This window comes from Protomyctophum bolini (assembly GCF_963924005.1).
Source record: "Protomyctophum bolini genome assembly, chromosome: 20".
Taxonomy (NCBI): domain Eukaryota; kingdom Metazoa; phylum Chordata; class Actinopteri; order Myctophiformes; family Myctophidae; genus Protomyctophum; species Protomyctophum bolini.
The window spans coordinates 10,741,433-10,769,259 of NC_137881.1; the positions used below are offsets into that span (position 1 = coordinate 10,741,433).

General features: G+C 45.3%; 1 protein-coding gene across 21 annotated transcripts in view; it reads left to right on the forward strand.

Annotated features, from left to right (window-relative positions):
- Window positions 1-27,827, forward strand: part of LOC308335689 (receptor-type tyrosine-protein phosphatase delta) — a 313,079-nt gene that overhangs the window by 122,212 nt on the left and 163,040 nt on the right. Inside the window, exon 1 of one of the 21 annotated variants that reach the window (XM_080792833.1) lies at window positions 3,611-4,092. The exons of 19 other annotated variants lie outside the window; for them this stretch is intronic. The gene's annotated coding sequence lies outside the window, so the exon portion shown is untranslated. Of the gene's footprint in view, window positions 1-3,610; window positions 4,093-4,122; window positions 4,231-27,827 lie in introns of those variants that run through there. One more of the 21 variants, XM_080792836.1, reaches the window with a different exon arrangement.

Here is a 27,827-nt window from a genome sequence, read left to right on the forward strand (position 1 = left end):
ATTGATGCCTTGCGACCTTTTAACATCATTAGCTAAATTTCCATCATATTTGCATAGGGACTGTCTAGCAGCGGTACACCTTACATGACCCCTTTGTGGGCGGGGTCTCTTTGGTGTTCATGTTTGTATAAACATACCCAAGGCAAAGTAATCCTCAAAGTAATCATAGCTCTGATGCAGTATACCAATGGCTAGTAGCATACACATGTTCCTTCTCCCATTCACAACTAGCTCCGATAAATGACATGATGCTAATTACTCCAGTTGGTTCCATCAATAGGCTATAGAGCGTCACAGTCCCGCCCCCTCGAGAGACCCGGAAAAGAAATCCCCGTTCATTTTCCTCAGACTTTTCAGAAAGTATTTATTTAAAGACGTTTACGCCGCGGACAAAGCCAACTCTTGTCGTGACAAATCATGACAACAAACACAATTTTTTGGGCCAAACAAAGAATTAGAAAGTAGAAAAAAACATTTTTTGTTGTTTTTCTTCTTTGTAATTATTTGTTTGGTCCAAAATATTGTGTGTGTTGTCATGATTTGTCACGACGATTTATTTAAAAGGTCTTTACGTTTTGAAATGCCTATGGGAAAAATGCATTGGGATTCATTTCCTGGGCCTGGCGTTGTCATGAAAGGGGGCGGGACTGCGACGCTCTATATGCACACAGAATAAGTCTTCCCGTTTTCTTCACAGGTGTTACCGATGATACTAATTAAGGCTCTGTTCCATTCTGGTCAAAACAGAGTCAGGGTGCTGCTAGTCTCGCCTTACCAGACTGTTGCCTCTCGCAAGTCTGGAGCAACGGAAGAGCTGTCATGAGTAAAATATAAAGCGAAAGTGGAACCTCCTCCCCACTTCCGTTTCATCTTTACAGTTGCGCAGATTTATTCTGATATAAATAGAAATCATCTAAGCATATATAGCTTGTTGCTTAGCAGAAAGGGAAATAAATAAATAAAATGTAAAGATATTTTAAAATATATTTTCGGGAACGGAAATGGCAGCTTCCTTACTCGGATTTCGGGAGGTGTAGTTCCAGACTATATAGCCTTCGGAGATTGTCTGGCTACGCGAGACTATGGGGTGCTGCTAATGTGCATATTGGCTCATGAAGGCTAGGCTAGGGCTATGCCTTCCCAATTTGTATGCTGGTTCACGCCCTACACAATATTGCCAAATGTCAAATCCACCCGCCGCCTATGCATACGGGTGTGTAACTCTGAATGTACAAATGGAACCAAATGGACCTGTAAGTGTCCATTTTGCTCCATTTGTGTACACTCACAGTTATCGGGGTCATTGAAATGAAAACATTTGAGAACCACTGTATATACACTAAATGGAACATCCTCTCTGTCTCGGATCCTTGGCACTGAAGGACTGTTGGTTTATGGACGCCTCATGTCCCCCTGCACGACAGGGTTCAGCCGTCATGAGCCAACAAGGCAGCTATAGCCCAGCCCCTTGATAAATCCCCCCCCCCCCCCCCCCCCCCGTGCCCCCATTTATCAACAAGAAGTGCTGCTGTTTTTCCACCTCGGTCAGTGCCAGGAATATGAGAACACAACGTTCGACCCGGAGAAAGAAGAGTCAATCTAATCTGATCCAGTTGCATTCGAAGAACAAACGCAGACATTACAGAACATCTCGAAATACCACCTACTGTAGTCATGCTGCTTGCTTTGCTCATTTTCATAACACATGTCCAAAATTGGGTATTCAGAGAATGCCATATTGTTATATACCTTCATTGAAAGGATGAGCCCCTTGCGATGCCTCGTCTCATTTTAGAGGGGGTCCTCAAATATCTCATTCACAGACATGATAATGCTTCAATTTATATGTTGTGATTAACCAGTTGAACCCTATATAGTGTCCCTATTCCGATCATGTCATAATGGAGGGGTGGCAGTGGCTCAGGGGTAGACCCGGGCTCTCCGGGTTTAAATAATGGTTAATAATAATATTTTATCAAATATCCGTTATTATAAGAAATGAAAGACATTTCAGTCCTCTAGACATCACAGCTGTCTATCACTCTCCCACAAGCAATACGTTTCCCCTGTGGCCTATGGGCATTAGTCCACATAACAATAATTTTCATCACATTTCCCCATTGTTCATTGTTAGAAGAAAACTTTCGTTTGGCCTATAAATCTATATTCGGCTGGCGGATCAAATTTCTGCCCTTAGAAAATGGTATCAGATGCGATGTGCGGGTATATAAATCACTGCTGCAGCCACTCACTCAATCAGATACATGACATGTTAGAGCAGTGCGGGTTTAGATTAGAAAACAGACCTGCTGATGTGAAGGAGTTCTCTGTCTCTCAATGTGCCATTGTTAGATGCTAGATGTTTGTGTCTGCAGGGCATGGCTGTTCATCAGAAGCTTTGGGTTGATGCCACAAAAGGCAACTCTTCTCAAAACACTGCCTCGTTCACACTTGTGTGTTGCCCCGGGCCATTAGTTTCAGTTGGTCTTTTCCCCAGCCCTGAATCAGAGTTTGCAGACATGCACTTGACGATGTGTGGTGCATATGTGGCATGTGGCGTTTCCAGGAATTACATTTTGAGCAGGCAAGATGTGTTAATTGTCGTCCCCCCGCACTCAATCAGTAGGTTTTCAAAGAGATATACCTGCCAGACAGTAGGATACCAAGGCTGAAAGGCCTGCATTTGCATTCGAATGGGTGATTGAGGGTCGCGCTCTATACACGCAACGGCCCATCCGCTGTCCACTAATAGTTCTCAGGTCTTGTTTTTGTCCTCAGTGTATGGATTTTGGCCAGGCAGAAATGGATTTGGACAGGCCTTATTGTAGATACGCCTCTGATATGTGGTATGTCTGTTTGTCTCAACGGCGTGTGATCGAGGCCCTGTGCAACTGACTGACTGTCTGTCTGACTTTAAATTATAATTTATTTAAGTCACTGTGAGTTATACAGTGGGATTACATAGGCAGAACACATTGGTCCTTGTAGTTTGGCAACTTTCAACAACAGAAAAAGCTCTTGCTCTCTCCCTGTCTCTCGCTCTCTATCTCCTCACACATCAACTATCTCATTCATGTATATGAATATTGCTTACACTGTGCAAAAAGCTTGGAATATGGATGTGTATATTACAGGAAACTCCCGTTAACTCCCAAATTGTACCATCACACCTGTATATTACATCTTACTAAACTTGAGGTTTACGGGCAAAATACAGTTCCGTTAACTCCTCTTTTCACGATATACACACTCAGCTGCAAGATAAAACACACACAGACAGACAGACCCTAAAAACCCCGCTTTTCGCAGACATTTTTAGGCACCATCTGAGAGTAATTACGCTGCTACTCATATTTTGCCTCTGTCTAAAACAGTCCGTAGTGTCCAAGTGCACATTCCTTTAGTCAGTGGACTGAGTGACTCTCTCTCTCACACAGGGAAAGTTGATCTGGAATTGAGGGAGTTTTGTGTGTGTGTGTGTGTGTGTGTGTGTGTGTAGCTCAGCTCGCTTAGTCAGTGAGTGAGTGACGTCACCCTCCATCCCCTCTCCGTCTCCGCGCGGGGGCTTGCTCTCGGTCAGTGTGTGTATGGCTCTCTCTGTCCCTGCCACACACACACACACACACACACACACGACCACAGTCAGTCTCACAGCCACATTCAATTATGAAGAGCTAACGAGCACCATGCACAGCCTGAACGGGAGATACATTATACACCACCACCACCAGAGAGATACATAGGCTTACAACAGACGGCGCTGCTTTTTACTCTCGACCGCTGTCGCGCGGTGCGCTGCGCGCCTCTTCTCTTCACCCACCCGGAGAAGAACATTGTTTTATTCACAAAGAAGAGCGGCAAGAACTCAAAGGAAAGAGTCGAAATAAGAGCGAGAAGACGGGGGAAAGAGAGAGAGAGAGAGAGAGCGACGCGTGAGAAAGAGAGAGACGTGCGTGCCGTGCGTACAGACAGACGGATTTTATTCCTCGGACTTTTTTGACTGTCATTTCTCTGGATGTAAAACCTCGCGGCTGTTCTAATGACAACGGGAGAGACCCGAGTTTAAAGATTGAACGCAAACATGGTGATAAGGTAAGAGAAGAGAGGACCTTTATAATGTCACTGACATATCTGGGCATGACACTGACAGACACAACAGACAGAAAGTCCCTGCATGCCTGCCGCAGTGATTTCAGAACTCGTGCTGATCGCAGCTGGGCTGTGATTGAAGTAAGTTGTTGTGATTGTGAATGTGCACAACATGTGAAACATATTGTCCTAATTAGGAACTACGACGTAGGCTACGCGTCTTGAGGACCCGAGCGATATATTATTTATTTTATATGGCAATTTTTTTCATTTGCTCTATTCATTCAGAATCAGACCTATGCGTAATTTGAGCTAGAGCAACGCAACCTTTGTCTCGCCTCTAAGCAATTTAATAGGGAAACCTCAATTATCTTAATTTCTTTGTTTTCGTGTGTGTGGGGGTGTGCGTGTGTATTCTGGATAAAATGTATAGTGTTTGAGCAGCTGGCATCATTTAATTTGAGGGCCATTTTATTTAGTGAGAGGTCTGAGGCATATGCGTTCCTATAAGCAAAACAGCGAAAATTATAGAAATTATATTTTGTATTTAAACACGGTACAAATACATTAGATTTTTAACACATTAACTTGAACGAATACATACAAAATAATAGGCGCTATATGAAATTGAAGTAGTCCAGTGAAAACACATTAATTAATAATTTGACACCCCTGTAGGCTACTAAAATTGGACTAAATCGGCATGTCGACTAGAAGTTATGCTGAACGAGTCCATGCACTGTCAGGTTCTCAAACTGCATTCCATAAACTCCACAGTCAGACCCTCATCTTATCTGCTTTATTTTTGGAACACTTTTTTTGTGGCTCCGATAGTCAGCCAAGGCAAGGGCTTGAATGTTGGCAGCTCTTTGAATAATGAAGCTCTGCAAAGTGTACACACATACACACATGCGCACACACACACACACACACACACTACACACACCCGTAACCCTTGTCTGTCCATCATGTTTAAGAACCGTTTGTTTTGAGACTTTGCTGTAGTGTGTGTGCGCGTGTGTGTGTGTGTGTGTGTGTGTGTGCGTGCGTGTAGTTGTGTACACGAAAACCCGTAACCAATTGTCTGTCCATCATGTTTAAGAACCGTTTGTTTTGAGACTTTGCTGTAGTGTGTGTGTGTGTGTGTCTTGTGTGTGTGAGTGTGGGGCTATTATTCTGCGCACATCACCTGTGCTCATTCAGTGCACCCGTTAGGCCACTAGGGGACTTCACTCCCTTCAGCGAGTCAGCAGGAATGCAGTAGAGACGACACAGCCATGGCAAATTGGCAATGCAAAAAATACATACAAACGAATACATAAATAAGCACTTTATTGGTCATACATGTCATTTGTTTAGTTTCTCAAAAGCATGTAGTCTACTATGCCCTGTAGTCTATAGGTAGGCCTATGATTTGTAATTGTTTTTAGAATATTAAGTCTAATTTCAGTTTTTGCCACAACCTGTTTCTGCAAATTGTTTTGTTTTAGCTGTTCAGCAAGGCTGTGTACAGTGTGCTGCTTCCAGGGACAAATCAGAGGGCTGTGATTGAGGAGAACGTGTGTGTGTGTGTGTGTGTGTGTGTGTGTGTGTGTGTGTGTGTGTGTGTGTGTGTGTGTGTGTGTGCACACACGTGTGTGTGTGTGTGTGTGTGTGTGTGTGTGTGTGTGTGTGCACGTGTGCGTGCATGCGCACCAGTGGTTCTCATTGTGGGGTCCGGCTATTCGAAAATATTTTTGAAATATATTTTATATATCTTGGGACAAATCTTACTGTATATGGGGCGCCCTGGCACAAAACCTTTTGTCCGAGGCCAAATACATTTGGGGGTCCTAGACCTAGACATGAAAATGCTTGAGAACCACTGGCGTAGAGTCTGTGTGGTGTGCATTTAACTGCCTGTGCCTGCAAAGGCCAATTTGTGTGCATGTGTGTGTTTGCTCAAGCGATTCCCAGTTTACGGCCATAGTAAGCAGTCCCAGAGAGCTCACCCCAGCAGCTCCACTGTCTGTCTTGCATGTTTTACAGTTTCCAGCTCAGGCAATTAGCACTTGCCCATTTTTGGCACGGCGCAATTAACGCTGCCACTGCCTGTTCGATTTCCAATTTTGCTGTTTGCGACGGCAGCACTCAAAAAGAGACCAAATGAATATTTACTGACATGGTGCACGGTTTAAGTGCTTCTATCCACAGAGCGCTGATGAGCGCGAAGTGGCTCGTTTTCTTTGAAAAGAGGCGCTGAAGCGACCGTCTCTTTTCTCAAAACCTCATCCCCAACTCGCTGACCTTTATGAAGGCATATGGGAAGAGTCTTGTTATATCTCTCAAATAGAATATTCTAGCACCTTGAAATAGGGGAAGGGAGTTCAGCTGTCTAGTGTGTGTGCTCATCTGTGAAGGTGACACTACTAAAGTCAATAACTTGAGAGCCATTGGCCTATGAAAAGCTGTCAGGGTTAAGATACAGCCTATATATGATCTGAGTCTGGCCATTTTTTTTTACCGTTCAGCTCGCTAAACCTTTTTTCTATTTTTCCCCTTTTTATTTTATTTGGTGCCTCAAGCACAGCAGTCTGAAATCATATCCTGCATTTTTGCAGTGTCTGGCCGCGTGCGAAGCACTGGGGTATTTCGAGGTGGAAATTCAGGGAAAAGTCAACAATGTAATTCAGATCTCCATTACTTTCTGTTATTATATTTAGTACTAGGTGGTGTTATTGATCGCTCAAGCGCGTGAGTGGAGATATTGCGTTGCGTATACAGCTCAAGTAACTGACGCGTGAGGACTGAAGAAGCTTTCAGTTGTTCCTCATCCTTGTCCAGCACAAATCAAGCACTCTTATGGGCATTGTACCACAATGCCATTGTCTGACCACATGCAAGTAGCTCTGACTCACCAGTCTATTTTAAAAAGAAAATAAGGGGAAAAAGTGGGGAATGAGACACGACTTTTGCTTGCTTGTGGCGAGTGCGCGTGTCTGTGTGTGCACGTATGAGCACTGCTTAAAGTTATGCTAAGGGTAGGGCCCCCATTACGAGACTGGAATGAGAAATCAACACTTACATTACAAAAACGGATACGTAAACACAGGGTCCGCAATTATGGGGCGCCGAGGCGTTGGGACTGGAGATGGCATGCCACTAGATCTGTTAGCAATCACCTCCACCCCCTCCTCCTCCTCCTCCCCCTTGCAGCAGACAGCCCTCTGTAATCCAGTGGGTGTAATCTAGCTTATTTTGCACCAGCGTCGGGCTTTAACAACTACCCACTGGCAGGCGGAGCGGACAGCCGGCAGGCTAGCAGACTGGGTGGGTGGCTGTGGGGGAAGTTTGACTTACAGAGGGTCATTTCGAAAATCACAGCGGCACCGCTATGTATGGCCAAGAAAGCAGGAGACGAGTTGAGGGCACAAAATAGAGAGAGGGCAGGGCAGCGGGTTTCACGGGGACATTTCGACCATACACAGCGGCATCTTGCATCGCCACACAGGCACGCACACATGGGGCAGTGCGTTTGGACACGCATGTGTCCACCGACACGCGTGTTTTTTGCAGCACATGTGCACATGTTACTGTCGCGACCATACAGTACGTTGATAAATGAGTGTCTGTGCTTCTGCGTCAAGGGGGGCCCCCCACCGATTCCGAGCCTCGCTTCACAGAGACCGGCTTGATGCGTTGTGACAAATGAGAAAACGGTTTGACTTCGCAGAACACTGAGCAAGCACCGCAACATAATGAAGTGATCATGACTTTACCCTTGGTGTGCTTTGGCCTCAGTCCCACCATGTTGTGTATGTTCTTTTTCCCTTTTCTCTCTAGTCCCTCTGTTCAATCACTTCACTCACTTATTTACTTGGCAAGCATTTCCTCCCATAACCTCTAGTACTGCAGAACCCAGCGTCAAGGGTGGGTTGCTTGATAAAAACCACCGCTACGGGGCATTGCCTTTACACATAGGGGAATGGTAGCATTTTTTTCCTTTCTTCTTTTATTGATATTCAAGTTACCACTGGGTCTGAGTAATAAGAAGCCTATTTTCACGCCCAGGCAAAATCACCTCTACTGTCCATCACCCTGTCAGGGCACAGAGCTGAGCCATAAATATTGTTTTGCAGGGAGGGGTGTGCAGGGATATCCAAGCTTGTTCACTCTTGTTTATATTCGCTCTCTCTCTCTATCTATCTATCTCTCACTCCTCTCTTCCCTCTTCTCAATCCCTCATTCCCCCTCTCTCGCTCTCTATCTATCCCTGGCCCCCTATCTCTCCCTCCCTCCCTCACTCTCTCTCCCATAATCTTTCCGTCTGTACCTTTTCATGTAGACACATCTATCTTTGTTCATCTTTATTTCTTGTAATTAATCTTATCATAAGAAGGTAGCTAGGCCTATTTTGCGCTCGCACGGGTATGTGTGGTGGTGGTGGGGGGGAGTGTGTGTGTGTGTGTGTGGGGGGGGGGGGGGGGGGGGAGTTGACTGTAGCACATTGTTCCACAATCTTTGATTTCATTCAACATATCTTTATGTCTGGCGTAACACAGCCCCTGTTGCACTGACGTTCAGCATACTGTCAGCCCAGCAGCACGTTTAGCAGTACATTTCAGTGTGCCATAAGCATCGGCTATAGACTAAGAGGCTGAGAGATTACTGGCGTGTTCGAAAATTGCTAAGAGGTGAGTTGGGGGTTGGGGGGGGGGCAGCAGTTGCACAACTGCTGCTTTTGCGCAGCTGTTCTTTGCATGCAGATTGAGTTTCAGGAGTTATGATGGATGTCAAATGCCTGTAGCCAGTTGTGAAGACATGGGCGTGGAGGTGGGGAAGGACACCGCTTTGGATTTGGAAAATAGGGTCAGTGGCGCTGGCAGGCGAGTGGAATCTCTGCCCTTGACCTCCATTGTGGGTCGTCACCCCCCCACGCCACCCCAGCTCCCCCCGCCCTAGCTGTAACCCCTCCTAGCAACTGAACACCGGTCACTGATAGGCCCTGGAAAGAGTTTAAGAAGAACCACTGCAATGGGAGGCGGAGGGGAGCAACTGAGACATGTAACTCCAGTAGCAAATATTGACTAGATAGATATGAGGGAGCCAGCATTGCTGAATATAGGTGCACCATTTAAGGACTCAATTGTGTTTCACCCAAACATCAATTTATTTATTTTTTTTGTGGCAGGGTTTATTCATTTGAATAACCCTGCCTGAATGAGGAAATAAAAGCCTGGCGGCCTTCATGCGCTGTGCATTCATGTCACACGGCATTATCAAATTATTCCACAATAGCAGCCACACAAGTGATGGAATTTCAATTAAACTATGACAGTTTTAAAAATTGTTTCCACGAGAGAGGGAGAGAGAGAATGAGGGAGGGGGGGGAGAGGGAGAGAGAGAGTGGCCGTGCTGCCGTACGTGGTGGTTGGTGATGGAGGTGGTGTGGATCTAGTACAGAAGACATATACTTTCCAGTCTGTTAAAAGTGTCTATCTTTACTTGACCTCCTGTCGGAGGGAATGACTTGGCTGAATGAAACATTTGGTTCTCTATTTTGTGTGTGTGCTGAGGCAAAAGATGGTGTAAAACGGCACTTCCCATTACAATCAGAACTGCAACCTCACTCCCAATCTTCCGCCATAGCCTGAAAAGCCACCTTTTCAGACTCCATCATGGCCCGTAGAACTTGCCCTAGCCCCTTAGATAGCACTTTATGTAGACTTGAATAGTATTTTATACAGACTTATAGCTACGTAGACGGCACTAGAATTGCATTTTATGTAGTCATAGCACTTTATAGTATAGTATTGTATAGTATAGTATAGTGTAGTATAGCTTATATGTATACTGTATAGTTTCATTATATAGATATTCAACTGTTACGTTCTTAGCTTACACATGGTTCATGATAACTGCTTTTTGTCTATGTGATGTATTGTCATGCTTTTGTTCTTGCTTAATGTAAATCGCTCTGGATTAAGAGCGTCTGATAAATGCCTAAATTGTAAAAGTAAAACATGCAATCTTTCGTTGGTTCTGTAGGCTCTTTCTAAGAACGGTCACGCTGCTGTGCAAAAGGCGTGTGTGAGGCGAGGAGTAGTGTCTATAAGCTTGTAAACTGGGAAAATTTTTGGGCGGCACTGCGGCAGTGGCTCAGGGGTAGAGTGACCGGATGGAAACCGCAAGGTTCCCAGTTTGAACACGGGCTCCCCCAGAGTTAGTGTCGAAGCGTCCTTGAGCAAGACTCTGAACCCCTAATTGCTCCCAATGTGCAGGTTGGTGCCTTGCATGGTTTCCTCTGGCATCGGTGTGTGAATGTGTGCTATGTAAGATTATCTTTGTTTTCAGTTAGTTGTTGTCCATTTGAGATGGTCAGATGCCTGCTAGAGCCAGCTGAAAGGGAAAAGTTGTATTAGACAGTGCAGTGACATTGTCACATAGCAATTTCACGATTTAATAGTGGATCTATTTTTCATGATTTGGAAATGTTTCCCCAATTTGCACCGCATTACTTGAAGTGACACATGCTGAAATGGGATTGACGTTGGCTCAATCCACACAGACACACATGTGCATGCACGCCACGCACGCACACAAACAAACGCTCTTCACTGGCGCCCATATGCCCAGTGTGGAGATATAAGCGTGAACGTATGTCCCACTAGCCATGTGAGAAACACATGGCGTGGAAACAGCTGGCTCAGGGCTTACACTGTCATGCAGCTTACCAGAAAAACTCAACGTGTGAACTGTGAAGAATCTGTGTCCCTTGTGATTTCTACTTTACCATTCCCTTTTGTCATCCCCCCCCTTGTGCTGGCTTTGAATTTCAATTTCATCAATCTTTTCGGTTAGAAGCCAATGTTTACATTAGGTTTTTTCACCGCTCCCCCCCCCCTCTCTCTATATATCTCTCTCTCTCTCGCTCTGTCTCACACACTATTTCTATGTCTCTCTCTCTGTCTCCTCGATCTGCAATTATAGTAGGCTGCTTTGAAGAAGTGAGGCGGAACTAAAATGACTTTTCATGTCCGGTATAATGCCTGCCATTTGGAAAGGGGACGCAGAGGCAAAGAGAGAGAGGGAGATAGAGGGAGCGGGCAAAAGAGGAGGATGTTGAAAGAGGGATGGATGGAGGTGCAGAGGGAGGAGATAATCAGTATATGAAAATGGCTTCGGTCACCTCTGGTTCCGACCAGAAGGCCCGAACCGACTGTGTCTCACTCCATCATCCCAGGGGCCTGATCATCTCCCGATCCATCATGCTCTCCCTTCCCTCCCAGCCTCTGTTGCTCCGACTCCTTGTCTTGCACAGTATCTGCCTGGCAGACTCGCATATAGCCGCCAAACCTTTTCTCCCTGGCAGTGGTGGAAGTACTGTACCAAAGTACAATTTTGAGGTACTTTACTTGAGTCTTTCCAATACTTTCCAATACTACCTGACAGTACCTGTGGACTTTTACTCCACTACATCTGTATCCAAATATTGTGATTTTACTCCACTACATTTATTTGACAACTTTATAGTTTCTTTGTAGATTTTGATTAATATTACAATACATACATTTTATTACATTACCCACTTCAGAGTTCAGACCTATATACATTTCGGCCATTTGAAAATGCGTCACAATGCGACGCTTTGTGAGCTTGCAGATCTGCTATTTTCAAAACACTCAGACATTCTGAGTACTTTTCCTTTTGATACCTTAAGTACATTTTCATGGCAATATTTTTTTACTTTTACTCGAGTACATTTTACTTGTAATAATGTAATGAAGTAATTCTACATCGCAGTATTGATACTTTTATTTAAGTAAAACACGCAAGTACTTTTTCCACCACTGCCTTTTCACCCTATAGCTCTTCTCTCTGTCTCTCTCCCCATCTATCCGTCTCCCTTACTGTTGCTCTCCATTCATTTTTGACCAAGGGAAGCTTAGCAGCTTTAAGGCGGATTACAAGATGAATTGTGCCCAGCGACAAGCCGTATATTCTCTTTAGGGTGAGCCACCACTGCCAAAGGCCAGCTCTGAAGTGCCATCACCTGAACTAGCAGCCGGCTATCTTTTACACTCCTCCCCAGCTAATGAGGCAGTTTGGGCCGGGGCCATAATATAGCGCTGGTTGCATGCTGCTGCCGTGTTGCTAATCTATTATTTAGTCTCTTGTGGGGAGGGCCGCTCTCAAGAATTACATGCATGCCGTTTGTGGCCTTTTTGGTAAATGGTCGCCCCGGGGGGAGTAAAAAGAAGTCTGTGTGGGAAATTCGGCGTTAATATATGAGCTGCTGTGGTTACCTGCCCGGCCTCGTTGAAACCTGCCACTGTCGGAGGTGGTTTAAAGAATATACATCATCGTCCTGCACATTTTGGCATCGTTGAAGAGAAGTTTGTCATATTCACTTGACAACTTCATTTCATAGTGTCGGGCATCTGTCTGTCTGTCTGTCTGTCTGTCTGTCTGTCTGTCTGTCTGTCTGTCTGTCTGTCTGTCTGTCTGTCTGTCTGTCTGTCTGTCTGTCTGTCTGTCTGTCTGTCTGTCTGTCTGTCTGTCTGTCTATCCTCTCATTCTCTCGTTGACTTTGGGTCAATGCTGTGGCTCAAGAGGTAGAGCAGGTCGTCCAATCCAATGATCCATGGGTTGGCGGTTCAAATCCCAGCTCCTCCTGTCTACATGTCGAAGTGTCCTTGGGCAAGACACTGAAACCCAAATTGCTCCCGATGTGCTGGTACCTTGTATGGCTTCCGCTGCAATCGGTGTATGAATGTTTGTGTTAATGGGTGAATGCAATGCACAATCTATGTAAAGCGCCTTGGATAAATGTGCTATATAAATGCACCATTTACCATTTAATGCTGGCTGACAGGTGAAGGCTGCAGTCATGTCTTCAAAGCCATACAGCACAGAGGAGCGTGCATGTTCCCTTTTCATGTATATTTTTGGAACTATTTCAGATGCTTTTCGGGAGTTGCATCACCCGTGTTGCATATAGATAACATGGCACACAGACAGCCCTTGTTTATATATAGTAAGGCTATAAAAAATATATGCGTGCGCACACACACACACACACACACACACACACACACACACACACACACACACACACACACACACACACACACACACACATGCACGCTGTCACCGGGGTGGGTATATTTATAGAAGTATGCCAGTCTATAAATTTCCTTTGCTTCCAAGGCCCACAGAGGCAGTTTTAAAAGCCCATACATCCTGGCAGCCCTCTCTTCACGACGTAGCCTGTTCCTCCTCCACACGCATCATCCCTAGATTAGACAGGGATGCCTGTTGGTCCTGTAGCTGCAATGCTGCTCACATATGCCTCGTCAAAAAAAGGTTTATATGGAATATCTTTATCTGCTAACTTCGTTATAAACCTTCTAAGTCTGACGTGGGATTTGTTTGGAATTGTCATAGTGTACGCTACAGTACTACAAGTGATTCTGCTGGGAAGTGAGATGGTCTCCGATATTCATAGAACGGCAGTTCGGCCTGAGGTGCTCCGCAGACTTGGGTTACTCTCTCCAGTGTACTTCAGGCGGAATGGATTAAGATATCACAAATAGCTCGCACTTATGGACATTAAAAATATGATACACACATACCCTTCCCAAGGAGGTCAGGATCCTATATTCATATATCTCCAACACGCACACCGATAATCATCCAGCAACATCATTTAGTGAGAGTAATGATGACATTAGTTAGGTGTCAGATTTTGTGACTCATGTTCTGACCGCTATATATATATATATATATATATATATACAGTATATACCCATCCATCCATCCTCAACTGCTTATCCGTAGTCGGGTCACGGGGACAACAGCTCCACCAGAGAGCTCCAGACTTCTCTCTCCAGAGCAACATTAGTAACTTCCTCCTGGGTTATCCCGAGGCGTTCCAAGGCCAGTGAGTCGACCTTTATGTCAGGAGTTCTCAGCTGGTTTTTGTTCAAAGGCTCTGAATTGTTTGTTCAGAGCTCAAAGCATCAGAAATGTCTGAGAAAACTTTCTTTCTTCCCCTTCATTAAGTTCTACGGTCAAAGGTTTATTATTGGTTTAATAAGTTCTGATTTATTGCTTAGTATTGGCTTTAAAGTTTGTTTGCCAAACAACCACCACCAAACACACATACACTCTTCTTACTGCCCAGAATGGAACATCGTCATCCGGGTGGTGATTTTGCAAGAAAGTCTGGGAGGAAAACACACAAGAAATAACAGTGTTTTTATCTTGTATTTCGAGTTACGGTACAGGAATTGCCTCCTCTACCACAGCCAAATTCAACTTCCACAAGTAAACTTTACTACATCCCCATTTGAGCCACATATACTGTATATCAGGGGTGCCCAGAAGGTAGATCGTACCAGTAGATCACAAAGGCTTTGCAGGTAGACCACATGACATGCCCTTAAATTGTAAAAAGAAAATCTATTTTTCCCCTTCTGCCACTTGAATTGAGGTGACTTGATTGATCGATTGACATCAAAAAGAGCCCGTGAGCTCAAACACACAATGCAATACTTTGTTTTCACGAGTGTTGCGCACAAACATCAGTAGCATTTACAAAGTCATATACAAAGAAATAACTACACATTCCATTTTCCTCGCTCTATTTCCCATTCCAAGAGTGTTTGTCTTAACGACTTGTTGAGCTGGTCATTTTGTCATTGGAAGTATAGCTCTAAGTCAAAAACGTGTGGGCACCCCCTGCTGTATATTAGAGCTTCTTAAACCGTGTGTTTAAGAAGGGGGGGGGGGGGGTGGGGGGGGGGGGGGGGGATAGAAAGAGAATAGCAAATCAGTAAGAAAAGTGAAATAGTTGCCAGTTACTTTGCTGTGGCTAGTTACAGGCCATAAATATGAAAACTGTATTACTGATTGTACATCCTATACTATATGTACATTGTCTGTAGCTGTGTATATAAATGAAAATATCAGGGTGGTCAGGAATGGGCAGAGAGCTCGCCTTGGAAGCAAAAGGTCCCAGGTTCGATTCCTGGCGCTGGCTAATTAGTGACTACACTTAACACCTAATTGACAACGTAATGAATGTAAATAACGTCACAAACACCACATACTGTATGTACACTTGTACAGGTGCAGAATGTTTGGAGAGGGCTACTGTACCATCAGGCGTCCATAAACGCCTCCCTCATTTGCGTTACGCAAGATGAGTTGTCCCGTGACATTTCTGGTGATGTTCAACGGACTAAGTAACTAAATCTTCCTAGCTAGTTAATCCTCTACCTCGTCCATGCATGTGTTCCTCAGTCCTTCTAGCCTAAAGAAAACATTCCACAAGAGTTTCAGTGCCACTGTAACTGGACACTGCTGTGTGTGTGTGTGTGTGTGTGTGTGTGTGTGTGTGTGTGTGTGTGTGTGTGTGTGTGTGTGTGTGTGTGTGTGTGTGTGTGTGTGTGTGTGTGTGTGTGTGTGTGTGTGTGTGTGTGTGTGTGTGTGTGTGTGTGTGTGTGTGTGTGTGTGTGTGTGTGTGTGTGTGTGTGTGTGTGTGTGTGTGATATTGCAAGGGTAGGGCAAAACACTTTTGAAAAATACCTTTTTCTGATGAACTTTGTGTTAAGCAGATTGATGTTTTCTCTCAGGTGCATGCATGCACGCCTACAGATATTACAGAATTTGGCTCTTTGTGTTGCACGTAGTCTTGCGGAGCCAGAAAGAAAGGAAGCTATCACAATATTTTCAATTTCTGATAAGCACCAACCTATATATATACAGTATATATATGCTTAGACATTTCTTTCTTTTACAGTAGGCCAAATGTACGTTTCTGCATAGACGAAACGGAAGCAAGAGGGGGGAGGCTGGACATCCGCTTTACTCCTGCATCGTTTTCAGCGCTTCCGTCTGTATGACCAAAGCATTTGCAAATTGTGCGAGTCAACACATTCTGTCTCGAGAGACCGCACTCCATTGAAAGGTTCATTTTGGCGGCTGTGGAAACACAAGACAGAACAATGGCTCCCTTCCCCTTCTACCCGCCAGTCTGCACCCCGTCTCCACCCCCCCCCCCCACCATTTCTTTTGGGAAACCTTCCCGACCCAATCCATTGTGATAAGCTAAGCACAAGGCTGTGGGGAGGATGTCCCGTGTTAGCTGCTATAGCCACATTGCTGCCGTGTGCCGCTTGCCAGGGCTGCCAGCCTGCACCAGGGAATTAGCCTCTGGTGCTTTTCTCGCCTTTTCTATAATGTGTCGCTCCAGAAGACCCACGCAATCAAATCTGTGTACAAATTGGCCCAAATGGCCCGTAAGGATCCAAATTCTGACAATATTACTGACAGCTTTCTTTTGAGCAAATCCCTCCAAATGCACAAATAAAACAGTAAATTGGATAAACATGAACATGAACAAACTTACTTGGTTGGATGGTTGAACTCGTGCCATTTTGACAGAAATTAAAGGTCATGTTTCTTTTTTTTAGACACCACTCGACAGATGTTTGAAGCAACAAAAAAAAAGAGGCGGGCGGGGGGGGGGGGGGGGGTTGTAGAGAGAATGGGGCGATGCAACATTCTCATTAATTCTGACCTTTCCCATTTGTACTGACGGGCCAGGGTTTCTGTCCAATGGCCTATGTTGGTCGTAAGCGTAGTCCTCGCTTCCTGCCCCCCCTTGCCTTTTTTTTCATATGTGCCATCTGCAATGGCTGCAGGACTCCACGGCTCTATGTCATCAGTGACCACGAACGCACACACACACACACACACACACACACACACACACAAACAAGGACAGAGAGATCCAGGGCAGTACAAAAGGCAGACTCTGATACAGACACAGCGAGGGAGAGAGAGCTCTGTTTACTTTTTAATTGTGCCGCTACCACTTGTCCCTGTGGACTTCATTACCCAGCATCCTAAGGAATCATACTTGTTTGCTCTTTGAAATTGAAACATGTGAAAACTGTTTGTAGTCTCTTTCATGTGCGCGCAGCGCATCAGCGTCTTCTTTTTTGTTGGAGCCTTTGCTGGATTCCTCTGTAAGATGGAACTGAAGCACATTTTACAGGTTTGAAGCAATGCCACCGAGTTTCACTGTGCAAACTAAGTTTGTATGATAAAGTGTTAAGCTACAGTATGTGGGCCATGTGCAATGTAAGGGAATTACATTTTTAACAATCAATTTAACATTTTTTTTTAATTTGTATGCTTGACTTGGCACCCGTTTCATAGCTGGATGAAAAATAAACGAACGTTTTATATTGATATGACCCTCAACCAAGACACGGCTTGTTAGCCGTATTATTGTCTTTATATTAATGGGAACCAAAAAATGCTTCACCTTGGACCAACTGAAACGATTTCATTAGGAATATGCAGAACCCCCCCCCCCCATACACACACACCCTCTTTGTCAGTGTAGTGTCAAACGGATTCAAACATTTTCTATTTTCAAGCATCCAGTAACACACGGTATCGGCTACATTCTTAAAGGTCAACTATAACTAAATGTAAAATGTCACAGACTAGTTCTCTTTAAGGCATCACAGAAAAAGCATTGTAAATGAGCCTGTTTGTAAAGCAAACCCTTCCCTTCTAGTTTCCTTCTCCCCCCCCCCCCCCCCCGCTATTTCCCCCCCACACAACTGGCACAAAAAAAAATGCTGGTGGAAACGTTTGACTTCCTGAGATCTTATTGGATGTAATTTTTGACTTCATTAAATCCGGGGGTTGAAAATCTCCAGCATCTCAGCATAAAAACACAGCAGTAGAGAGAGCGGGGTGATTATCTTTGGAAATTAGCGTGCTCATTTGGGGCTGTGTGGATGCAGATGTCTCCCTTCAATGGAGGCCTATTTTTCCCAAACGACTCTCATTAAGGCATGGCGAAATAAAAGCAAGCGGTGGAAGCATTTCAATCATGGTGAGCTGCTATACCACAGTGTTCATTAACAGCCTCGTCGTCAGGAGGAGTGAAAAGGTTTAAAACAACTGTGACTTCACCAATCTCCTGCCTTTTAATTTCACATACAGTATGTTATTCACGGCTGAGGATAAAGACTGTTGGTGGCAGAAAAGCTGGGGCACATTTATTGCACTTCATATGCCTAGTTTGCCTGACAAGAATCCCAGTTGATTGGAGAATTTTCGCATGATTGTGTAGACTTGCTGATTATGGGCTTGTTTGAATAAGGCTGACTGCAAGCTGCTTTTCTGATTATCCAAGCTCTCTCTCTCTCTCTCTCTCTGGGTGTGTGTGTGTGTGTGTGTGTGTGTGTGTGTGTGTGTGTGTGTGTGTGTGTGTGTGTGTGTGTGTGCGTGTGTGCGTGTGTGTGTGTCTGACTCTTATGACACAGCACAGAGCAGATCATAGTCAGGGGGGGGGGGGACCATTATAAAAATGCCCATCATGAGAAAGCGGGTGAAGAAATAAATAAATAAATCCATGGTTTTGGCATCTAGCTCATTCCGGCTCTTGTAAATTGCATCGCTGTCAGACCGAGCCCCGTCCAGACGTCTATGCAAAAGACTCTGGCGATGCCCTGCTAACCAGACAGGGTTGGTAGTCGGCCAGGGGAGGCTATACTCCAGGCACTTTGACATTGACCTGAGAACCCCTCTTTCTTTCACCCGCCATCCGCAGGCCGTCACTCATGCAGGAGGTAGAGCGGTCGTTCATGGCTGGCTCTTCCTTATTCCTTTCTGTGTGTGAAGGCGTCCTTGTATTGAGCATCTACTGCCACCTATAGAGATAATGTGTAACGATTTGTGGGATTTTTGGACAGAATATGGAGGAGTAATATTTAAAAAAAAGTTTTTCAAAGTTGCCCTCCTGGTGGCTCTATAACAGGCCGTTCTGGAAAGATTCGGGGCAGTGGTTCATGTTGACATCCAGGGAGTGTGTGTGCAAAATTTGGCATCGACAGTGCCAGAGATCAGCTGTACACAGACGGACAGACACACACACACACACACACACACACACACACACACACACACACACACACACACTCCTCTCTCCCCATGCCTTCGGCCTGGTGGAGACAAAAAGGCATATATTCCAATCCACTTTATTTATATACTGTAGCACGTTTCAAAACTCGGGGTTTACAGAGGTTAGCTGTACACAGACAGACACACACACACTTGGCATTCCCAGACCTGTTGTTTCAGCGCAAGCTCCCCCTGAGGTCGTCTTGCTGGTATTATATTGATTTCGCGATATGAGACTACCTAATCTGTATTTTCAAACTTCCAAATGACACTATTTGGAAGTACGAAAGAAATTATTTCCATATTAAATATTTGATTTTAGTGCTTCTAGTGCTTTAGATAAAGGCGCTATAGAAACGTCCCCCCCAACCAACCCCCACCGCCACCACACACACACACCCCCCTCTACTTATTTTCCTCTCTCCATCCGCCTCAAGTTGTCAGGGGAGCACAGTTGGAGGACTGGAAGAGAGAGAAAGGGATGGCAGGAGGAGGGACTGTTGTGAAGTGACAGATACCATTGACTGCTTCCATGCTTCCCCGTGGTCTCGGTGGCAGAGCCCGTGGCCTTCATTTGCATGGCGTTTCCAAATAGAAACCATAGCCAGTCACCTCCGGAGCTCCCTCCCTCCCTCCTGCCCTCCAGTGTTGTTTTTGGCAGCACATTTCTATTTTAGCTTTAGTCGTTATAGTCTCTTGAAACGTTTTCATTTAGTTTTAGTCACATTTTAGTAAACCCCGGAAGATTTTAGTCAACTAAATCTACAGTTGATTTTGTCAGCTAAAATGTGTTTTGGCGGGCCTTGATGCCGCCGTAATGACTGTTTTTACACTACAAGCTCACAATGCGTCGTGCTGCGACGGTAGATCGGCTATTGTCAGCATGCAACTAATTGTAAAATGACTTATACTGGATCTCTTGTCCACTAGTCCCTTCCTAACATTTTAGTCTAGTTTTTATTTGTTGACGAAATTGTCAGTATATTTAGTCTTAGTTTTAGTCATCATATAGCTTAGTTTTCATTTAGTTTCCATTTAGTTTTCATCAGTGGAAAAAGGTAGTCGACGGACATTTTTCATCTTAGTTTTAGTCGACGAAAACAACACTGTTGCCCTCCCTCCCTCTCTTCATTCCTTACTCTCTCTCCCCCCTCCCCCCCCCCCGTCCTCCTTGGCTTTTCCTTTTGTTTATTACCTTGGCTGCAGGTGGAAATCACATGACAGCCCATCAATCCGTTGTAATACCTAGCATGTCTCTGACATACATGTACACACACGGACATGCATGCAGAGCGTGTGTTCAGAGTCATACACACACACACCCAGCATCAGCACGTGTACTTTATGATCACGCGCACACACACTCACAACACACACACAGTCAGTCACACACACGGATGCACTCGTATACAAAATAATGCAACATTTCCTTGTTTAGTGCCTCTCCACGATAACCCCAACCTATAGATTCATATAGTGTTTAGCCGCGGCCCTAAACATCAGTAGGCCATGGGAAGTGATGGAACGTGCACATTAAAATTCCATCTCCTGCATCAGTACATTGAGCGTCGGTCAGCACTGCGGCTATAAATTGCCAGCCATTATTTTCGATTAACCACGCTGACACCCATGGCCCATCGCATTCCTCCCTATTTTTACCCCCCCTCTCCCCTCCCCACACACACAGTATTTCCAGTGGCGTTTCATTTTTAGCTGTATCCCGCGGCTTGATAACAGCACAGTCTGTCGGACCCGGGGAGACGAGAGCCACCGGGCGATCTTATTAATGGCTCGGCTGCGATAACGGAGGGGAAGGGGGGGGGGGGAGGGGGGAGGGAGACGTCCACCTCCTCAGCGGTATCTCCATCTCGGGGCCCATCCTTCCCAGGGACCGGAGAGAGCAGAGCCGTCATGCCTGGTGCAAAAGGGGCTACGGCTGGGCACTTTATCACTGATATGCTGGGAACCGGTTTAATTCCCAGCATTCCATGCGCATCAGGCATGACCTCCTCCTCCTCCTCCTTGCCTTCATCCCTATACAAAGGCTGCCACAAAATGGCTGACTTGGAGCGTCGACAGGCTGTGGGCTTATGGGGATTCGTTAAAATAATGGCTTTTACTGTACTTTTACTGTACTTGTCCCTGAAACTGAAGCTTGTTGTTTCTCTCCAAGATCAGTGTCACTACTACTACACTTTTAATAAGATGAAAAAGAGCAGGAATCTATAGGTTGTAATTCTGTCTGTCTGTCTGTCTGTCTGTCTGTCTGTCTGTCTGTCTGTCTGTCTGTCTGTCTGTCTGTCTGTCTGTCGATCATCAGACTGTAACTTTGCACCATTTCAACTGTTCATGTAAACTTTGTAAAGTGTATCAAGGTGTAACGTTTGTAATATAGTCTGTGTCATTGCTGACACACACATCTCCCTATACTGTACGTACTGTAACGTTGTTGACGGCCCTGTCGGTCAAAATGAGGAGATTAAAATGCGCGACTGCGGACCTGAAAGCTCGGCAACGATCCAAGCACTCTAAACCTTTGTTTTGACGGTGGCAAAATTGTTTTGTCTTGGCTGTAGGTCCTACTCTCACTCCGTAATGAGGTTATAGACAATCAATACCCCTTTCTTGTCCACTGGCATGCGACCCGGGGGCCACAACCCAAGAGAGCACATTAAGCGGTGAAGTGAAGCGGGGGTCAACAGCGGGCCCGGCGCTGTTTCTGGATGCTGCACACGGGGCTGCCCCGGTTCCACCCAGGTGAGACAGGGACTACGGCAGGGTCTCGGTGCCTGTCTCACTGCTCTGAATGCTCTCATTATAGTTGTTTTTATGCCGGGAGTGACAGAGAATCTATTAGTAATTACTAAGCCTTTTTGTTCTTTAGCGCTTGAATAGAGTTTTGCGAATGGGATGATTATGTTTGTGCACACATTTTGGCACACTACAGATGCTTAATGTCTGCCTCGGAATTCATTTTATACTTTTTGTCAGTACTAATAACCATCCATCCTGTTGATATTTTATGAAAATAAATTCAGTCACTTAAAGTAGCTATAAGCAATAATATTTCAAAATGTTATAATGACCTTTTTTGACTCATTGCTGACAGCCAGCAATGAGTAAAACGCTATAGTCTCTGTGACACATCTAGGGGCCACAATCTGCATTCAAAGATGTTCCTAGAAGCTCTGTCAGTAATTACTAAGTTAGTAATTACTAAGCAATCAGGAAGTAGACCCGCAAATCAACCAATTACAAAGCTTCTAGGAAAACCTTTGAATGCAGATTTGCGGCCCCAAGATGTGTCACAGAGACTCCATTTGTTTGGGAGTGTTTTACCCATTGCTGGCTGTCTGACTACCAAAAAAGAAGAAGAAAAGGGTCATTAAAATGTTGACATATTATTGCTTATAGCAGCTTTAAGTAGACCAGATAGGTACTAGTGCTGGTTCGCCTGTCCTCAAAGGCTCTCCCCACCCCCTAGCGATCCTCTGTATCTCGCTGACAGATGCAGTGTTTCTGGCTTTCATCCAGGGCGGGGGGTAGCATTGGTGACCCAGTGGGGTGAACAGAATGGCTGACCCTGCGCTGGCCCAGCTCTCAGTGTGCCAGCGATGATTTTATTCAGAGCCACTGAGTAGAGCGGCGGGGTGCGCCCGGGGTCAGTGTGGTGCTGCCAAGGCCAAGCCAGCTGAGAGGACTGGAGGTCCATAGAGGCGGACTGATCAAGGGCAACCGGATGTTTCTGATCCAGTCTATCAAGATAATAAACTGCGGCCAAATGAGCAGTGGTGGAAAAAGTATACTCACATTTTTTTATTTAAGTAAAAGTGTCAATACGGCAATGTAGAAATACATTACAAGTAGAGTTGTCCCGATCACGTTTTTTTGCTCCCGATCCGATCCCGATCATTTGAGTTTGAGTATCTGCCGATCCCGATATTTCCCGATCCGATCACTTTTTTTTGCTCCCGATACAATTCCGATCATTTCCGATAATTCTTCCCAATCAGATACATTTTGGCAATGCAGTAAGAAAAAAAAAGGGACTAAAACGGTTCCGAACTGCCGCCCCGTGTCCGAAACGGTTGAGAAATGACAGAGTTACTGTGTGCCGGTCCCTCTACTGTACCCTCTACTGTACTGTACTGGCACACACGAAATCATCATATACAGTTAATATGGGCATGTGTTTGTGTGCGTGTGTTAGGTTGCACACAGGTGGTGAAAAACAACCATGCTGTTTTCATGCTCATACCCAGCCAGCCAGGCAGGCACCCACACACATAAGTCCAAGGGACTGGCTTGCACCACTCAAAAAGTTTATTTATAGCATTATCTTTTATTCTTTTTTTAGCATATATTATTTTATTAGACATTTCTGCCTTTTCATTTTTTAAAGGGGGAAAAAAAACCTTATATTGCTATTTTAATGTGCCTCATCATTATGTTCAAGGGAAAAATAATGCACCTATGCGCTCACACGTGGTGCAGACGCAGCACATGCAGGGAGGAGAGGAGAGCTCCCTGGGGAGAGGAGGGATTCCGCACAGAAACATTTACAAAAGTTTACAATAAAGATCTCTGCATGAGATATTATGCTTATATTATTAGAAGAAGGGTTTCTATCTACAGTCATGGATTGGACATAGAGTATTTTGTTGGGACTTTTCAGACGGAATGTTCTTCTCCTGCTCCGGGTGGACAGAGCAACAACAACGAGTTGTTTTTGCTCTCTCTCTCCCTTTTTAGCACTCAAACAGCGAGTGCAGATGCAGAAGCAGATCTGAACAAGACGGTGCTTAGAAGCCTGTTGATTCGAGGTTACTCCGCTGTGTGTGTCTCTGTGTATGACGATCAATAATTATTCCACCGAGTGGTCTTTGCGAGGGCTGGATTCTCCTCATCATCTCTCTCTCTCTCTCTCTCTCTCTCTCTCTCTCTCTCTCTGTGGTTCCTTCTTTTTAAAAGTCGCTTTAAGCGTCGGTTGTTTCAGTGCAGCCGCTGCCGCTTGTTGTCGTTAGCTTTCTGCTATTAGCCTACTAGCCACGCAAGTTACACGAACGTCGCCATTCGTCGCCCAATAGCAAATCTACAAGATCACAGCGCGTTGCGAAAGCAACTCTTTGTGAGCTTGCAGATCTGCTGTTTAGGGCCAACGTCACTGTCGTGCGCTAAGTTTTCCTAGGAGCAGCAGCAAGAGGCTGCTTCGAGAGGAGGATGTTTTGTTGTTATTAATTATGAACCAATCTGTATTAAAAAACAAAACTAAAGACTCGGGAGGATGACTTTAAGACTTATAGATGGTCACGTTTCTTCTGTAACGTTAAATACAATTAAGAAAAGATTTAATAAAAATAAAAAAATATTATATTTAATAAATAATTTTTTCCCGATATTTTTTTCCCGATCCCGATCTTTTGAAAATGACGTGATCGGGCCCGATCGATCGGGAGGCCGATCGATCGGGACATCCCTAATTACAAGTAAAAGTCCCCGAATAAAAACATTACTTGAGTAAAGGTGCTCACAACTGGGCATACATTCAAGGCAAGCATGTGAACACAATAAGGCACAGTGAAATCACATCCATTTATGACATATTTATTTGTTTCCAAAACGGGGAAGAAAAAAATCTAAATAAATGTAAAATACCGGTCAGCTCAGGCACAGAAATAAACAATTTGACACATCATCAATGATAATCGAATATGACAGTACGGTCCAATATTGATTTTGGCCTATTTCTATGCCACCCCCCCCCCCCCCCTCCCGTTTTCTTCTCATGAGCCGTCATGCTTAGAAAAAAGCAAAGGCCTCACACATATTGAGTATATTTGATCTTTATGGCCAATGTGCCAATCTGTTTCCACATGTGAAAACGAGGGTTTATTTTTGGCCGTGCTGCTTGACTGATGCTTGTGAGAGAAGCTTGGACGTAAGTGGATAAATAGGATGGAGATGGGATATATATCATGCTGCGCTTGATGTCATTCTCCGCCGGCGCCGCCACACACAAAGCCCGCCAGTAGCAATGTATGCAATTTACAATAACAAATGTCTAGAACCTCCAAATGCATAAATGGCAGCTTTTGTTTACTGCATTCAAAGAATAAAATGGCTGAGGCCCCCATGCTGTCACTCACAGATGGCACTTCCTCTAAGAAAGGGGGAGGGGGGGGTGTGGGGGCGAGTGTGTGTGTGTGTGTGTGTGTGTGTGGGAGGGGGGACGACGACGACAAAAAAAAAATGCTGGCGAGGCAGCGACTCGGTGATAGCGCATTGGCACCGCAGTAGCCATTTTGCAGAGGCTCGGCATGCGCTGATCGTCACAGAGAGGCGTTGGCATCTTGGCATTGCCCTGGCACCGACCCCACCCCCAGGGGCACGGCGTAGTAACCGATGGCCAAGCAGGAGCTTGTCAGACCCGCCCGCTTATCACTCCTGACATCTGTCCACAGACACGGCTCTAGTCCACATGGTCTGCTGTGAGAACCTGACACATTGACCTTGGGATCCCATTTTCCCTCTCATTTCCGCCACAGGTTCAGCCCCCAAACCAACCCCCGCACAACCTCCTTGTCCTCGTGTGGCACTGCGTCCCAGTGTCTGTCTGGCGTTTGGGGTGTTTTTTCATTCCTAGGGTATCATTTACCATTTCAGACCTGGCATTGTGGTCAGACATGACTCGCACACTGATGTGCAAAAAGGCACTGATGCAATCGCTTTGCTTTGGGATCTCCGCGGCCGGTGTGGTGTTTTCTCTTTGGGAACGACTGGTGTAGTTCGTTTTGACTGTAATTACAGAGATCGGATATTTCAGCTTATTTAAGATAGCTTTTTTTTACGTGAGAATACAGTAAATGTGAGGTTTGGTGTGTTTTTACGGCGTGGCTCCTACGGGGCGAGCCGTCTAGAAGAGCGTTGGTGTGTCTGCCTGTCTGTCCGTAGCTAATCTCTAAACCACTGGGACCATCAGCTCCAAATGTCTTGTGCATGCTGCCATAGTAGGCCTTGGAAGAAAATCCCCTGCTCGAAAATGTTTCACATATTGTGAAAATGTGTACTTTGTGAATGTCTTTCACATTTTGTAAATTCATAATCTCATATTCACTGGCCCCGCCATCCTTTTTTATTGCAGTAGAGTTACAGTATTTGGGCAAGACTGGCGTCTTCAACATGGCGTTATTAGACCCTGTCTTGTTGAGGAAGGCCAAAATGACAGACGCTAGCCATGCTTCTCAAGACGATAACGTCACCAATTCAACATGTTGACATAAAGCAAATTGCTCCAAATGCTTTGTGCCTGTAACACAAAACAAAAGGACAGCCAGACTGCCATACGGCTCAGTGTCAGCGCTGGCAGCGGCAAACCGCCATGACAAGTCATTTGACTCACTGCTGCCGCCTGACACACGGCCACCATATTTCCTGAGAAGGAAAGAGCCATGGGATAAAATACATTCTGTCGCACAGATGCACAAGTCGTGACATCCTGGGGTAACGTTGCACTGTTGCACTGTGGGTAAGACAGTATGTTAATCTACTGGCCCTTATGTGTATGAGGCCCCCCACAATTTAAGAAGCTCATGACCCACAGCTCCTATCCTGCCAATCACAAAGAACACAAACCCCCGCACTGTGAGTAGGGAGGTCTTGCATACTGTATGTCTGCGTGCGTGGGTTGCTGTGTGTGAAACGGCTTGTATCTACAGTAGTATATGTCCTTTCTATCCATGAATATTACACCTCTGTGTTGATTTGATTCTCAGAATGGACCCAAATAGGTCTTCAACTTTAAGCATTGTGGTGACTGATACCAAACCAAAGACCCCCCGGACCGAGACGCCACAGCATGTAAACATGTAAAATGAACACCATGTTGTTTTTTTTGACAAATTCTGCTAAGCGCTCCCTTTTAAAGTGGTTTAAAACCTTGTACACTCCATTGACCACTCATTGTTTTCCCTCGACACCAAATCTATTCAACCCAAAATCTCACAAGGCGTCTTAAATGTGAGGCATTGTGAACTCGTGCAGTGCAGTACATCTGCGATTCTCGCCCAAACATTGACCTTTTTCATGGCAATAGGTACGCCTAGGGTTCAACGTGGTTAAACTAAAATCAACAGCAGATCGGTACCATGTGCAAACATTACACTACAGAAGATCAACTGCAGATCATTATGCATGATATGGTTGTAGCAGCTCATCAACGGCGTAACCCCATGGCCTCCCTTACGGAGTAATTAGGCTCCACTGGTTGTTTGTTTAGCTGTGCCTGTGTGTCCTGTTTAAAACACAGGGGGGGCATATGTTCTGCCTACCATAAAACCATAGAAGCAGCAGGACATGAGCTGCTGAGTGTTGGGGAGGGGTAGACTTTAGACGTGTGTGCGTTCTCACGCTTGCGCGAGCGCGTGCATGCGTGCGTGCGTGTGTGGCCGTGCGCGCATGCACACGTGGGAGAGTGTGTGTGTGTGTTCTAATTAGGCAGGCAGGAACGCATTAGCCTCACTGGGCAACGGCCAGCTGGGAGCATCTGGAGTCGTCTTTCATACTTTACCACCACTTGTGTATGCGTGCGTGCAAGCGCGCACAGGCGCACACATACACACACAATTAGAAAAAGGATCTGCGGAATACCATCACGATTAAGGGGTGTAGGTCAGACATGGAGGGTCATACGTAAAGGCTATTTAAGTCTACTGCATTTTAAACCTCTCCGACATCACAGACCCCCCTCACCTCACCCCCACCATGTCTGG